This window comes from Microcebus murinus, chromosome 9 (assembly GCF_040939455.1).
Source record: "Microcebus murinus isolate Inina chromosome 9, M.murinus_Inina_mat1.0, whole genome shotgun sequence".
NCBI classification, from domain to species: Eukaryota; Metazoa; Chordata; class Mammalia; order Primates; family Cheirogaleidae; genus Microcebus; species Microcebus murinus.
Window position 1 is genome coordinate 78,726,936 of NC_134112.1, and position 18,286 is coordinate 78,745,221.

Genomic DNA, 18,286 nt, shown 5'->3' on the forward strand with positions numbered 1-18,286 from the left:
GAGAGAAGGATGAAGGGAAAACAAAGGAAACACCCCAGAAGTAGCAGCATTGGATATCTATCACTGCTAGTCCTGAAGACACTAAGGTAAGAACAGGAAACCAGAATGCAGAGAGAGCTAGAGATAAATTAAGAGGGCCTCTGGACAGGAACTGTGGCCTGAGAAAGAGAAATTCAGTGACGTACAGGTCAAGCCTATCAGGAAGGGGTCTGGGGAAAAATATACTCTGATCTTTGCTCACTATTGGCTAAAACCACATAGAAACTAGAGAACAAGAAACCTAATAGAAGCAGGACCAATAAGTGAGTTTCTCAAGACATATTAAATTATGAAGAGTGTTAGGGAATGGATCTAGAGTGGAAATTAGAAAAATATCAAACATAATAATCTACTGCAGGCTTTGTATTTCTTTTCTTATCATCTTTACACTCACTCATTCCCTCAACATATTGATGGTGGAGTGTGAGGATTTATTCAGTTAGTCAATTATCAACTGGAATACAGGAAAAAATTAATCATATGGAAGTATGGTGAGAATAGCCATCTCACTTTTAAAGGCACTGCTAGTAGAATTTGCAAATGACATCAACAGATATGTCTTTATTGGGTTTATACTAGATCAGCAATATTAGGCTCTACATTTCAATGATGAAGGAAACATACAAGATATAATACTTGTCCTCAAAAAGCTTATGATCTAATTAGATAAAATAGCAAAAATACATCACAAATAAATAAAAAGACAGACACAAATCAATCTTTTCTTGTATGGTTTAGACTATTAGTATTATAAAAATCAAGAGAAGACAAAAGGTATAGTAGAAGAAAAAACCTACTGAAACATCTATGCAACTAACTGAATTTAGTCTACCAGGAAAAGAGAAGACATTCCAAAAATTTATTTTAAAAATCAAACATCAAATATGTTATATAGAATTGTAATTGGAATGGATTGACTCAAATATGTTGAGAAATTTGGGGGAAATAATATTGGATAAGTTATTTGATGTAGACTAGTTTATACTTATTTTTTATTGCTACTTATCTAGAAATAAGCTCTGTATGACACAAATAAAAACCTAATAAATATTAATAGAAAGGTAAGCAGGAAGAGAAATTTGTCAAAGTAGAGAAAAAGTACTATCTCCTTGATCCTGGAAGATCTACACAAGAACAAAACTACATCACCAACCTAATGAAAATATTTTTTAAAAATTCACTTCATTCACAGAGGGATATGTATTTGAGCCTGTATCAATTATTCTAAGAGATCCTTAAAATCTCAAATAATCAATGAACATCCATAATTACCTCACTCCAGTTTTATCAATCACCAAGCTTCTCTTTGTGATAGGTACACAGACTACTGTAAATATGAAGTAGCGGATCAATCACACTGTGCCAGATGGTGATTCTGCATAAGTAATAATTATTTTCTTTTGTCCAGACTGTCCAATTATTTTCTTTTGTCCAGACTGACCATGAAACTATGAAGATGTCCATTTACACAACAACCACATTTTCACTTGAAAAGTAACCAGAAATCTAAAATCCATAAGCCTTAATTAATATGATTTTTCAGTTATTCAATTTTAATCCTCACAGAGAATTCATCCACAAAGTATGAAAATGGTTATTATCTGTCAGTGTTTCACATATTGAATTAGAAATTCTGAAGCTAAGATCAGATGAACAAAAAGGTGGGGAAAAGGGAAGAGGAGAGAGGCATGGATGTCCTAATTGTAGAGTTCCCTAGTATTCAGTCATTTTTATTTGATTTCTTTCACCGTAAGTTGTAAATTGGGGAAAAAGGAAAAAGAGAGAGAGAGAAGTAGACATACACCAAGGGGATACAACAATAGTTGTAATAATAATTTCAGCACAGGTTATCCATTTTTTTTCTAAAGTATTAGCCATGCTAGAGAAAAATTGAAAACTAATTGCCATATGAAGTGCAGCATGCATGGGAATCACTGGCTTTTCTCTATTAGAAATATGAAAGCAATAAAACAGAAAGATAGCTAAAATATAAGCAAAAATTAGGAAGCCATTACAGAATAACTATAAAAATCACAAAATCTTTTCAGATCTTTTATATTTCAATAACAAAAGTGGTACTGAATAACTAGTTCACTAAAAGAGATAAATCAGTTGCTTATCAATTTGGTTATTTATTTGAACTTATGCTCTAAAATTAAGACTTTCCTTTTATTGTCCAAATAATATGGGAAATAAAATGAGATAAAACCTGAGTGGACTATCAAAGTTATAACAATATATAATATAAAAGAAGTTAGAGAATAAGATTTCTTATACTAAATGCATTTAAATTATTTATAATTAAAATACTATGATATACTCAAAAGACTGAGAATGTCATTTTTTTCTTTTTTTTTTTTTTGCTGAACATTCTACAGGAGAAAATGATATTCTTAATATTGATTTTGATTCATTTTAGTAAGTATTAATAATGAATGCAAACTCCAGAGGTAAACATTTATATATTGCTAATGAATTGATTACCTTAACATTTTCAAATGTCTATTTTACTCACAGGTAACACTTTATTTTATAGTCAATTTTATCTGATATAAATATAGTTGTTCCAGTTTCCTTATGTTTACTGTTTCCATCATTTATCTTTGTCCAGTCATATCTCTTCAACCAATGTGTATATTTATATTTAATGTATTAATATATCCTCATAAAAAGCAAATAGTTGAGAATTTCTTTTTTACTCATTCTGTCCATCTTGGCCTTTTAGCTATCATATTTGTTCTGCTAACATTTAATGTAACTATAGATACAGTTATGAAATAATGGATCTACCATCTTATTGTGTATTTTCTGTTAGTCCTCTGATTTTTTTTCTCTGTTATTTCTGTTGAGAAATATGATTGAGGAATTAATGAAATGTGGCTCATAAGACCATTATTTTATTGTATTGCCCTATATTACTATATTAAAGACAAACAGGAGTTTGCAGGGTTTTGCCCTGAAGGAATGTGTGGATTGAATGGTTTACTTATTAGAGGCTGCTATCACGAGAGGGCTCTCCAATTTCCAGTAGGGATGTTTTCCAGGAAAGTTTCCCAGTGTCTCAAAATCTGTGAGCTTCCCTGTGTCTTGAAAGACAAGACAAGGCAAATATGGCCCACAGGATGGGAGCTGGAGACAATGAATACACTTTGCCCAGAGATGCGCCCTGGTGGTTATAAACAACATGTTTATTAGAGATGGGTTTCCTGCTCTCTCCTGTCTGTCTACCTTTAAGGCCACCATAACTAATCAAAGAAATATAGAGTCACTATACCTCTTTTGTTATACCTTTGTTAATTGACAACTACCTCTTAGAATCTAGAAGTTAGCCCCTGAAAGACTTAGTACCTGTTTGTTCACCTAGATAGATTAGAAGCCCCTTGAGAGGACTTTTGACCCTGACACACTATCTGTATCCCCTATCAACTGCATTCCCTGATATGCAAATATGTTACTCTGACAACTGGTAATTGATATCTGTGATTATAAAAACCAGTATGAATCTAACCATATTGCTGGCATTCATGGGGATATGCCAGCCTCCTGAGTAACCCTGCTGTTATATCTGATCTTTTTATATAAAACTATAAACTATACCTTAGTCTCTGTGTATTCTTTTATTCTATTTCCTATCAATTTCCTTATCCTCTGTGGCGACCCCTATCTCTCCCTTGCACTTTCTATCCTGCCTTTTCTTGAATTATAGAATATTGTGTATAATTACATATTAATGCATATATTGAATTTTAACTATTCATTTTTGCCCTCATACTTTCAGTGATTATTCTCATGATCACATTAAATGGTCTTAACATTTCACACTGAGTTGACATTACACCTTTTCATATAAAATATAAATCTTACAACTGTATTGGCCCTTGTCCACCACCCTGTTCTTTATATTTACCATGTGCACTATATCTACATATATTAAAAACCTCATATTCTGATTAGCATATAATATTTATAGATATTTATGGGATACATGTGATATTTTATTACATACATAGAATATGTAAAGATCAAGTCAGGGTATTTAGGGTATTCATCACCTTCAGTATTTATCATGTCTATGTGTTGGAACATTCCAAATCTTCTCTTCTACCCATTTTGAAATATTCAATACATTGTTGCCAACTATAGTCACCCTACTCTTTTGTCAGATATTAGAGTTTATTCTTTCTTCCTAACTTTATATTTGTACCTGTTAACCAAGATTTTTCATCCCCCCTACACACACACCCTTCCAAGCCTCTGGTCTCTACCTCCATGAGTTCAACTTTTTAAAATCCCACTTATGAACAGGAAAATGTCATATTTGTCTTTCTGTGCCTGGCTTATTTCACATAGCATAATGTCCTCTAGTTTCATCTGTGTTGCTGCAAATGACGTGATTTTATTCTTTTTATGACAGAATTGTATTGCATTGTGTACATATACCACATTTTCTTTATCAGTTCATCTGTTGATGGACACATAGGTTGATTCCATATTTTTGCTATTGTGAATAGTGCTGCAATAAACATGGGGGTACAAGTACCCCTTTAATACACTGATTTCTGATTTCCTTTCCTTTGGATAAATACCCAGTAGTGGGATTACTGGTTCATATGGTAGCTCTATTTTTAGTTTTTTGAGAAATCTCCATACTGTTTTCCATAGGGGCTGTACTAATTTACATTTTCACTAAAAATGTATAAGAATCCTCTTTCCTCTGCATTCTTGTCAGCATCTGTTATTTTTTTGTCTTTTTAATAATAGTCATTCTAACTGGGGTAAGATGACATCTCATTATAGTTTTCATTTAGATTTCCCCGATTTTTGGTGGTGTTAAACATTTTTGCATATACCTGTTTTGTTGGTCATTGGCAGAGGAAAAAGAAAGCAGCTAAATATAGTGCAAAATTCAATTGTTGTCATTGAAAATCTTAATGTAAGTATGTTAAATGATTATTGAGAAAATGTGTATAACACACAAAATATAATAATCCTGATTGAATCTCCTATTTTTTATTTATTCAGCATGCATTGTGACTTTGTGGAAAAGGCAAGGAAAAAGAAGTAATAATATGTAAGTTTTCTTGTCATATCCATGTTATACAGGGAGGTCACCAATATGTACCACTTATACTTAAAATCAAGAAAATACTAGAGAAGAATAAAAATTAGAAGTTAAAACAATTAAAAATTACTGGTACAATATATAGCATTTGAATATCCAAATAATGGAAGGGAAAAACAGCAATTTAAAAAAATTCAAAAATTACACATTTAAGGGTGCTTGTATATGTGCATACCTACACACACACAAACATTCATATATAGAGATAAATAAATTAAATGTTCAGAAGTTATCTCTGTGACTATTGAGATTGCTAGTAATCTTATTCGTGTTATTTAAATATTTTAATTATAATTTTCATATGCAGTATTTTTTATATTTTTCAAAATGATTGCTGCTTTTATATTCAGAAAAAGAAGATCCGTACTGTGAAAGAAAACATTTTTAAAGAATTAAGGTTGAAATAAGGCTTTGTGGATGGATCTAATCAATCCCATTACTCTTTCCCTGATAATGTTCATCAGTTACATGTTCAGTGATGTTTGACAAAGACTACTGCCTTAAATCTTAATCTGTAATTGTGAATTTATGTAGGAGCCTAGAAGTCTCCAGTGTAAAGAAACTGAGATTCCTAACTCCTTCACTATGAGTTTCAAAGTTATTAAAACAACTTAGTTATAGGATTAACCCAAGCCTACAACAGATAATGATCTTGGTAAGGGTCACTGGTTATCTATGGCAAAATTCACCATGAACTCAGAACTGATGTAAAAGCCTGGACCAAGGACCAAGGATTTGGGGTGAATGATGTCTAGTATTCTTGTCAAGAACTTGCAGGGCACACCTCTTGAAGACTGGACACGCTTGAAGCTCTGGCAGAGTGGGGGCGGGAGCGGGGGCAAGATATGTAACCCTAACAATATTTGTACCCACAGAATTTGGGAAAAAAAAAAAGAACTTGCTATCTTGGTGGAAGCTTTCTATTCTAAGGAGGTGACTGCCTGACTTAACCTACAACTGTTCAAGTGCAGGAACCTACGAAGGGTTGAACATTGGCTATACTTGAACGATTGTAATGAGACAAAACAAATGTCTTTTCTCACAACCTGCAGTCATCACGGCTGGAGTGAACATTGTATTGCAAATAATGACACAGACTGAATCAGGTGGCTCAACTGGAATAGCATCTATACTATAATTCCGGTAGTACATATACTAGCAATAACCAAAACAATTACATAAAAAATTATGGGTCACTCCCTGTTCTAAGGTTTTGGTTTTGGTTTTGAGACAATCTTGCTCTATTGCTGAGGCTAGAGTGGATGCAGTAGGGAGATCACAGCACATTGTAACCTCTAACTCCTGAGCTTAAGCAATTCTTCCACCTCAGTGTCCCAAGTAACTGGGACTACAGGCATGTGCCACCATGCCTGACTTTTTTTTTTTTTTTTTTATAGATATAGAGTCTCGTTATGTTATCCAGGCTGGTCTTAAATTTCTGGCCTCAAACAATACTCCCACGTTGGCCTCCCAAAGTGCTGGGATTAAAGGCATGAACCACCATGCCCAGCCTGTTCTAAATTCTTTAAGGACAAAGCTAATTTAATTACCTCACCAACCCTACAAGCTGGTACCACAGTCTCAGTTTGATCATTGAGAGATCTGAAATACAAAATGATTAAGTTGACCAAATGGTAGAACAAAGAAATGAATTCAAGCAGCTTCTTTCAAGAATCTGTGTGCTCAATCTTTACACTATATTAATTATGATACAGATTATAGATAAACCTCTGAGGATTGCATTATCTATGCATAAATCATGATATTGGTGTAAACAGTTTCTATAATAAATTATCCTTAGTCTTTCATATAGTAAGAGTAAACTAATATTAAGAAAGCAATGTGTCTGGTAATAGAGCTATAGGCCAATAGAAACATAGATACATGGGTTATAGTGAAAAAAATGCAAGCATCTCTTGAAGAGAAATGCATAAGTCTATTGCACTATTGTTTGTTTGTTTTTTTTTTTTTCATTCTGATGTAATTTAGTGCTAATATAAGTTTCCCTGAAGACCCACAAGAACCAAAAGTCTAGAGAGGGACTGCCAGAAGAAGCTATTATCTTAACACTACTAGCAATAGTTAATTATATTGGCCTATATTTATACTACTTTTATTGAGGTGTTTCTTATGAATTCAACTCTTTTATGTCTGTGTGTTTGGGTTGATACCCAATCTAAGCATTAGACTGAAAGGAATGATCTAGCAGATTCTCAGGGGTAAAATAGTATAGTTCCAAAATATGCAGAAGAAATAAAGAGGGATTTCTTCCTGTACATATATAAAGACCACATGTAATCCAGAGCTATATGCAAATAAGATGTCTAATTTTGCTGGTTATAATTATTTTACAATATTCAACAACCACTGCACCTTTCCTTTTGGGAAATGATCTTCAAAATCAGTGGTTGTACAATTCTGAAAACCAATTAGAATTTCAAGTTTCAGACAAGCTGATAAAATAAATGAAAAGTGCTATTTCAATCCATAAATTGTCAGGTACATGGTATATGATTAATGTAGGTATTTACAGAAACTACCAATTATTATGTATTCAGGCCCACAGTGAAATATATAAAGCCTAGAAGAATTTGCAAGAAGGTTTGCTTTTCTTTCATCACAGTTTCCTCCCATGTTTTCAGATAAAACTATGTGAAAGAGAGCTAAAAAATGAAAATTAATGAAAAAACATCTTGGAAAATAAGTCATAGGAGAGCTCTCACTGGATATATTCAAATATAGTTGGGCTTCTATATACCTAATTGAAACATATGTGGGCTTCTGTTTTGTGGCTGAATTTTATACATTATATAAGATTCTGTTCTTGAGAAAATTGACAAAGACTTTGGCTGGAAAAAGTACTTGAATACTATTGATATCAAATTTTTCTTCCAGTTGTTTCTCCAACTCTTTGCATGTTGTAAGAATGATATATTTGTTCCTCATTTTCAGCATTTTGTACAAAACAGAAGTCAAAGTTAAACAATAACATTTTTGAACCTGGGAAGAGCTTCCTAGTGGGATGTTTCATTGAGGAAAATAATAATTTTTTTATGTGAACATTCCTTAGATTTTATCTATTTTCTAATTTGAGGTTTCTTAAGGAAATACTGTTTTAGTATAATATGAAACTCGTTAAAAAACTAAATATGGAAAAATAATCACAAACAACAATAATTAAAAAAGCAATGTTAGCCATAATTGACTTCAAAAACCCCATCAAATGATTGCTTTTATTCTCAGCAAAGAATTCTCACATAGAATGTGCCTTACAATTTTGGACACATTTCTAGGTTTGGTTTGCTACATAATTAAGTAGTAGTCAAGAGTGCTATGAGGAATTGAATCTGCTTACTCATATTGCCTGCCATACATATTGTTTCTGGTTATAGCATGTATATTGGACAATCAAATCTGTTTAGAATTCCTAGAATAAAAGATTTTCTCTAAGCTCAAAATATTTAATTATTATAATTTAAAAAACCCACATGACTTGGAAAAACATTGTTTTGATGAATCTTTATGTAATCAGATGGGGAGTGGATTAAGATACTCAAACTTATTATACTCCTGAACATTCAAAATGAGAGAACTTAAAATCAGGACTACAGAAACCAGAAGGTCGCAGTGAGAGAATGAAGAAACTTAGAATCTTCAGAAAATTAAGACCTCCTTAATGGTAAAGGTTAATAGAAACTAAATTCATCTGTCACTGTAAATAGCCACCATTTTCTCTTATGGCTACAACTCGAACTATGAGTAGCATCAAGAGGTGTATGAAGCACATAATATGGAGAGAGTTGGGTCATTTTAATTCTTGCTTTCAAAGCTTTAAATATTAATGATAAATTGTTAAACTCTAAGTTGCATCAGGTTTGCAACTTTGTAATTCCAGTTCTTAGAAGAGTGTTTATCACAAAACAGCTTTTCAATGAATATTGATGGCTGTGAAAATGAATGAATGGATTGAAATATTTGCATTTACATATCTTAAAAGTATATATTTTTCACAAAATTATTATATGGATATTACAAGTCAGGTAAACAATTAAATCTTCCCTTTGGCAGGTTTATGGAAAAAAACTTACTCTGCATTTCAGTAGAAGCCTCAGATTATTTCTTCAGTTCTTCTGTATATTTATCCTCTTTTTAAAATCTATACAAGGTCACAATATACTTTTGCCTGGTTCTCAAATTGTTCATAAAATTTGCTTCTCAGGTTTTCTATCCATGTTAGTCAGTCTTCAAAAATAAAATGTGAAACCTACAATAAGAGTCAAATATTGCCCAACAGAAGCAAAGTGAAGAAGTGGCAGCATGGCATTCACTGCTGGGCTTTAGCAAACGAACATGTCGACCCACTATCAATATCACCTGTTTAATCACTTGTTCCCAAGTGTTTATCTCTCTCTTTCTGCTGGAAGACTCTGAGCAATCACCCAGGAGTTTGCTGCACCTAGCTTCGTTGGCAAACACTAGATAATCTACAAACAAATATTTAAATCCATCAAAAACTTGCTATCTAATGAGACCTTCTTAGAAAAGAAAATTATTTTTGTATGTAAAACAACATTCTTCTGTAAATTTAAAGTGAGAACTTCATAATAATGGATTTTCAGTAATGCTACTATTATTAATATGATAACAAAGACCAGTGGTGAATTTAGTGACAGAGAAAGAAATATATAATTGCCTTTTGTTTAGCTGTACTAGAAGAGAATTTTTGTTTAGTTTTTTCAATTGTTTCTTCATTCAAGATCCTTAGCTCATCTCCCAGTTAAAATATTTTCTAGTTTGCCTTGTGACTTTTTCTATGACTCACGATTTCTTTAAAAGTTTGTTGTTTAATATATTATTATTTTGAATTTCCCAGGTATCTTTCTGTTGTTTGTTCCTAATTTAATTTATTTATGGCTATAGAAAATACTTTATTTCTAATTCCAATTTTTAAAAATTTATTCTGTCTTCTTCTATGGCTTAGGATATGATCTATCTCATGTGTTTGCTTGAAAAAATGTGTGCTTGAAAGTATGTATATTCTATAATCATTGGATGGATTATTCTACATATGTAAGGTCAAGTTGGTTGACAGTGTTGTCAAGTTTTCTATGTCCTTGGTGATTTCCTGTTCAATTATTCTATCAAATATTGAGAGTAGAACATTTAAACATAAAATTAAATATTGATGAACTACTATCTTTCAATTCTGTCAGGTTTTTCTTCATGTATTTCAAGGCTTTCTTCTTAAGTGACTATATATTAATAATTGTTAAATATTCATGATCTCCTAACTACTTTGTCATTATAGATGTCTCTCTTGGTCTCTAGTATTATTTATTGGTTGAAGTATATACTGTTAAACATAATACAGGCCCTTCAGCTCTTTTATGGTTACTTTCAACTTATTGATGTTTTTTAACTAAAGGCATGTCTCTTTTAGAAAGTATATGGTTGATTCTTAAATTTTTTATGCAGTCTAACAATCTCTGCCTTTTGATTGAGGTATTTAGACCACTTACATTTAATGTAATATTTATAGGGTTAGAACTGCATCTCTCATTTTGTACCTTGTTCCATATACCCATCTTTTTTGTTGTTTTGTATGTTCCTCCATAATTACCTTATCTTGTGTTAAATAATTGACTTTAGTCATTCTTCTGTTTACATTTTATCTACTTTTGCTGTAATATTTTAGTAGTTCTCTAGGGATTACTATGTGTGTGTGTGTTCTCTAGGGATTATTATGTGTGTGTGTCCATCATATATAATAGAACATGCAAATTATATGTTTATATATATGTTTACAATAACACTATTAAGTTATAGTTGACATAAACTACCCTTTTTATGTGTATGATTTGATAAGTTTATATATATATATACATATATATATGTAACCATGAGATCAACACCACAATAAAGGTGTTAATAATACACACCACCCCTAAATGGTTTCTAATTTCTGTTTGTAATACCTCTATCTTGACCTTCCCAATCCACTTCGCCAAGTCACTATTGATGTGCCTTCTGTCATGATGGATTTGCTTGCATTTTCTAGTGTTTCATATGCATGGTTTCATACAGTATATACCTATCTTTTTGGCTGTTTTCTCTCATGTAGCAAATTTATTTGCAGAATCATCCATGTTACTGCTTCTATTAATAGTTCATTCTTTGTATTTCTCAGCCAGATTTCTATTCATAATAAAGATATAACACAATTTCTTTATTAACCTATTTGTGGACATTTAGATTTTCAGTTTATGGCTGTTACAAATAAAGCATGATGAATATTTGTACACAATTGTTTGAATGGACATATGTTTTCTTCTTTATTTGATTAATTCCATGCTAGGAGTGGAATTGTTGGATCATATGGTATAGATATGTATAATCTTAAAGAAACTTCTAAACTGTTTTCCAATCAAGGTGTGCCATTTTACCTTCCCATGAGCAGTGTATGAGAGTCTTAATTTCTCCAAATACTCTGCAACATTAGTATGATCAATCTTTTTTAATATTATCTATTTTTTAGTAAGTTATGTAGTTACATCTCATTGTGGTTTAATATTCCTTTCCCTAATGACTAATACTGTTGAACAGTTTTTATGTTCTAATTTGCCATCAATACATCTTCCTTGGTGAAGTGTATATTCAAATGTCTTGCCCATTTTTAAGTAGGTGTTTTGCTTTCTTATTGATTTTTGAAAATTCTTTATATTTTATATACAAGTCCTTTACCAGATGTGTGCTTTAAAAAATTTACTTCAAAGTCTGTGAATTATATTTTCATTCATTCTTTTCACTTCAGTGAAGACTTTGGCATCTTATTATTGTAGTTTTTAATTTAGATAACATATTGGTTTTACATGTTTTTGTCTGTTTTTATCTCTTCTTGATTCAGGTGGGTCCCTTTTACTCCATGTTGCGTAAAATGAGAAGTTCTATTATGCAGTTGTCCCTCAGTATCCACAGGTGCTTTATTTCGGGACTTTTCATATCTGTGTGTTTTGCATTTTACAGATACTGCATTTTCTATTGGCAATGGGTTGAATCAATGGACGCAAAATCCACAGACACAGAGGGATGACTGTGTATCTTAAAACATCACAGTCATTGTGACTATTCTGCAAAGGCAATTTGGACGCATGCCCCAAAGTTGCTTAAGGTTTTGAAACTGATGATACCATACACTCACCAAGAGGTATGTAAAGGTTTATCACGTATGTAATTGAAGCTTTTTTATTTTTTATTTTTTTTATTTCAGGATATTATGGGGGTACAAACATTTTGGTTACATGTTATGACTTTGCCACATCCAAACAAACCATGATTTGAGGCATGTCCTTTCCCCCCTACAACACTCACCAAGTCCATTAGTTGTGAGTTTACCTACCCTCAAGCCCCAAACCCTTAAGGAATATTATTACCGTGTGAGCAATTGAAGCTTTCTGGGAAGAACAGAACAGGCCTCCCAAGATGGTAAAAATTGGCATGCTAGAGCAAAGAGAACTAGCTTAAGGCTTTCATTGCACTTATAGGTGAAAGAGTTCTGGGGTTCAGGAAGGGACTTGCGTGGCTTCAATCTCCTGCTAACTGGCATCAACTCAGGCTTTCTTATGAGCTAGCTCAGAGGTGAGGTAGAAAAGGAAGGAGGAAAGATGAGGCTTAAAAGCTATCAGCAACCAAACATCAAAAAAAAGAAGCCTATCAAGCAATTTATTGCAGATTAATACTAAAATAATTCTAATTATGATAATGTGCATAAACTTGAACTTTAGATGTGTAGGGTAATATTTTTCATCAAAACTAGAGTCATTTTAGCCATTATATTTTTAAGAAATATTTTTCTGAACCTATTTCTATTTCTCCTGTCCTTGGTTTCCCAGGGCATGGCATGTGTGTTGGTAAGCTTGAAGCTGTTCCACAGGTCTTTGAGTCTCTGTTCATCTTTCTCCATTCTTTTTTCTCTATAGCTACAAAAGCACCTCAGGCAGTAAGCTAGAGAAAATGCAAGACTTTCCTCCTTTGTTCCTTTTCCATTCAGGATTCACTAACTGTTACCCAATTACAGTAAACTACTGTTGCATCATTTCACATATATTGTTCTATTTTTGTATGTTGATAGTGAAAGGATAATTCTCATAGTAGTTAAAAATACTTGGGTCCATTTTTAATTATGTGATTATTCTGAATTTACATCCTGTTTCTCAATTCCAAAATCAGGGTAGGTATATAATTTCTCTATCTTTTTTAAAAAATCTTAAATTTTAGCTGCTTCTAGGAATAAGGATGCAACTCTGCATTTTCTCCTTTTTAAAACAAAGATATCACACAATATTGAAAGAAATAAAGATTTCACATACATTTTAAAGTTTTTAATCTTTTTATGAAAAATTAAGGGTATAAATATTATACAAATACAAAACTAGCACCTGTGAAATAAGCAGATTAAAAGTTTATTTTCAGTGCTTCATACATAAAGAATAACAAGTGCAAATGATATTTTTTTTCCTAATGATTTGTGATCCTGTGGCTTCATTGACTTTCCTACAATATAATGTCACCACTCTTTAACATAACCCTCCTACCATAATAATGTTGGTAATAATTACATCCCACTGGCTTCTGTTACAAAGCTTTCATATGGCTAGTCTTTTATTATTATTTCTTGCTGAGCTTTTTTCCATAGCATTTTAAATTCCCCACTGCCTTTATTTAAAGTTACTGAAGCATATAAGCAAAAATACCACTTTCTTTGAAAATAGGTGTTTTTTTTTGGTTAGTGAAAATTCTAAATCTCTTCTTCAATTTTGGAAGAAAACTCAGACAAAACTTAAAACTCAGTATTATTAGCATAAATCTTTTAATAAAAGATTTGTTCATAGAATATATAGTGGTTTGAAGGACTACCCAGAGCTTTGCAAAGCTAAGCTCTGGGTAGATATTACCTTATATCACAGATAAAATATCACTGCATAGACTACAATAGAATGGCTTAAGGTATTTGTACAACAATAAAAAAATAGTGTAGATTTTACTACCATCTGACTTTAAGCCTAGCTTTCAGGATTTATATATTTATAGTCTTCTTAAACCAAACAAAATATGTCTATAAGAATAATTCATAAAAGGCTGTAAGTTCTTTCGAAGACATCCCTTTGAAAAAAACAACTTGGGATAGGACAATATTAATGCTCCAGAAATTTTCCTTAAAAACTATTTGGTGACATTGCTGAAAAATCAACAGACATATAACGATTGAATTGTTCTTAAAATGCTATATTCAAACAATAACAATATTTAAGAATTCTACTTTTTAGAACTTCTCATTTGAAATATAATTCATATATCATAAAATGTACCTTTTTAAAAATATGCAACACAGTGATTTTTAGTATAATCACAGGGCTGAGCATTCATCACCACCCTCTATTTAGGACATTTAATGACCACTCCCCCAAAAATTTCACTCCAATTAGCAGTCACACTGCATTTCCTCTCCCCAGAAAATGGAAATGACTAATCTACCCTCTGTCTCTATGGATTTTCCTATTCTAGACATTTCATATAAATAGAATCAGAATCATACAATATGAAGTTGATTAAGTCTGGCTTATTCCTTCCCATCTGACTCCATGTCCCAAAAATTCTTTCTCCAATATACTTCTCCAATGTATCCATGTCTGTCTAATACTGCTATCAGAGATCTATTTAAAACCATCATAATTTTCTGTACAATTTTCTATATTATCTACTATATTATTTTATTATCGCATTGTTTACTATCAGTCTTTGACACTTCTCAGTCTCAGCGAGAGACAGAGAGGGAGAGAAGGAGAAAAAAGAATGATACATAAGGAGAGAATGAATGTTTATTTTTGGTTGTATTTTCATCATGTTTTACATTGATCTACACATATAAGATGTTAAAAACATATGATTTACATACATATAATGATGGATAAATGGATCAATGCTTGCATGCATAACTGGAAGGCTATCTCCGGGCTTACTATCCTGTAGACTGTGACCATAGAGATTTCTCTAAATGTAAATATAACCACATCACTCTCAAGCTTAAAGTCTTTTACTCTGTAACTTTATCCCATATGGTGTGGGATCTAAGAACATCTTCTGCATCAGTTTTCACCATTCTTTTACATATCCGATAGTTAGTTCACTCTAACCATTTGATTTTTTGCCTTGCCCTGAAAACCCCATTTTATTTATCTCCATGTCTTTATGAATAAAACACCTATAGCACTTCTTTAGACATTCACTTCCTGAAGGAAGTTGAGCTCACTGCTTACCTCTCTCACAAACCTATTGAGTTCTGTTGTGATTTGGGGTTCATTATTTGACACAACTCCCCCTGCCTTTAGAAAGTGAATCATTCTAGGTAAGGATGAAGTCTTTCTATGTGCAGGATCTTATAGACCCCTCTACCCTCAGTAGACAAATGATATATATTATAGATTTAAAACAAATTAATCTAGCTGAGACACATAACAGAAAAAAAATGCATAAGTGTATCTAAGCAGTTGCACAAACTAATTTGGACTAGACATCATTGAATTTAAAGTCTTCATTCTCATCTTTTTTCAGGTATCCAGGTAATTAAATTATAGATTTAGATATCTAAATCATGAGATAAGTTAAGAACTAGTACTAATGATGATGATGATGTCATTTTCTGAGAATTTACTATGTGCCAGCTTCTATAATAACCACTGATGTAATCCATTTAATTCCCATTGCACATGCATGAAATACTATCTTCTTATGTGGATGTGACATGACTGCTGCCTAAAATTATGTAGCAAGTAAGTGATAAGATTAGAGCAGAGGTCAGTCGTATCTCAGTTGATGGACTTAACCATTTGATATCAGCAAAACTTTCTATGGCAAAATCTTCCATGATATACTTAATTTCTGGGCAACTGTGCATATTGGGGAAAATGTACTGATTTTTAAATAAAATTCTCAACTGAGCATATAATAAATATAATTCATTAATGTATTATATTACTGCCTTCATCTTTTCTCCTTGAAGGTTATTACAATAACACTCTCACTATACCTTTCTTAATTTACCATAGAGAACCAACACTATTATGTATTCATTTCAGATACCACGACAATGTAATACTATAGCAATACATTAAAATAATCTGAGTGGAATGCTAGCAAATAGGTCTTTCTACTGTATTCTACAGAATGAACGAATGCCTTTATTTTGGTTTTAAAATCTATTCATCTTCCAAAATGTAGTTTTATTTTATACTAATTTTTCCCTGCTTTTGTTATTTATTAGAGAACTTTTAAACTTACTTTATTTCTACATAATGAGGAAGGGATGTTATGTAACATTATTTAGGAATGAACTACTTCCTGAGTGCAGGACGGTTCTATGAGTGGCCTTGGACTGACCCTGTCATCCCCTACTTCCTTGCATGTAGTTCTTAAGAACAACTGTAGAATGTTCTGGGAATGCAATATCCTGAAATAGGAAACAACTGCTTGAAACAGCCCGGACTTCCCCTTCTCACCTGGAAACAGGATGTACTTCAAAGCTTTTACCAATGTGTCACATTGACCATGAGGTATATAGCACAGGGTGGTCATCTTTCAGGGTCCCTCAACTGTGGTACAAGTAGAGAAAGCACAATCAAGGCTTCATCAGCTCTGGGGAAGCTTTCTCAAGCCAACTCACTGTGGATCTTGGGCTTCTTCGTCCCTTTGCCTATCTGTAAGTAATAAACCTACTTCACATAACTTGTGGCAAGTGAGTGTGTTCTGTCTCACTGGACTCAGATAATTGCATAACCAGTGGGATTTTATTTGCCATAATTTCTTTAAATAAATGTCATTACTCTTTCTCTTCCTCACCTGTGAGACTCTCATTGTATACATGATGGTAGGCTTGATGGTGTCCCTCAGGTCTCTGGGACTCTGATTATTTTGCCTTTTCCTTTTTTATTATATTCATCTGGATAATCTCAATCAAACTTCATTTTAGCTGATTCCCTCTTCTGTCAGTTTAAATCTGTTGTTTAATTCCTCTAGTGAATTTCTAATATCAGTTATTATACTTTTCAACTCCAGAATTTCTATATTATTCTCTTTTAATTTTATATCTTCATTGATATTTTCTATTTGATAAGACATTATCCTTATACTTTACTGTAATTTTCTATATATGTTTTCATTTAGTGATTTGAACATATTTATAATAGGTCATTTAAAATATTTCTATAATAAATCATCAAGGCTTTCTCAGAAACAATTTTCTTTGACAGTTTTGTTTTGTTTGTTTTTATATATAAACTATACTTTCCTATATCTTTATAAATCTCATTTTTTGCTGAAAACTGGACATTTTAAATAAAAGAATGTGGTGACCCCAGAAATCAGATGTTTACCTAACTTATTTGGGTTCATAGTTGTTGCTAAATGTTGTTGCGGTCATTGATATTTGTTTGTTTAGTGCTTTTCTGGACTAATTCTTTATAGTTTATATTCTTTATCAATGGCAGCCACTGAAGTCTCTGCTTGGTTAATTCAGTGGTCAGATAATAATTACATAGGGATTTTCATTAGTTCCTTTGACCAATAGACCTCCCAGTCTTTGCCTGGAGACTCTGTATGCATTAGAAAATGCTTCTGATGCTTTAATAGGATGTTCGAAACTCTAGACTTCATTTTCTGCTCACATAGGCCCTGAAGGTCAGCCATCGCTAAGAATCTAGGACCTGCTCAGGTGTTACCTAGATATGCATACAGCCCAGCACTGAGTGCTGACAGTATGTTCCCAAGATATATGTGACCTTTGTAACCCCCAGATGTGTCAGAGCTTTGCCAAGTTACCTATGGAAGTCTCTTTATCAGTTATCATCTAAGAACTTTTGGTCAAACTATTGTTAGCCCCAACTTGCATCACCACTTCGGTCAGCAGTGATGTTAAACCATTGTTGCTGGTTGCTTCCAACAAGTGTTCTAAATATAGGGATGTCCACACATAGTTATTTCTGAGTCAAATGAAGCTAAAAACAAAGCCAGATAACATCATATGGTAATATGTCACATGGAAACAATTCTCTCTAAATCTATCTTGTCAGTTCT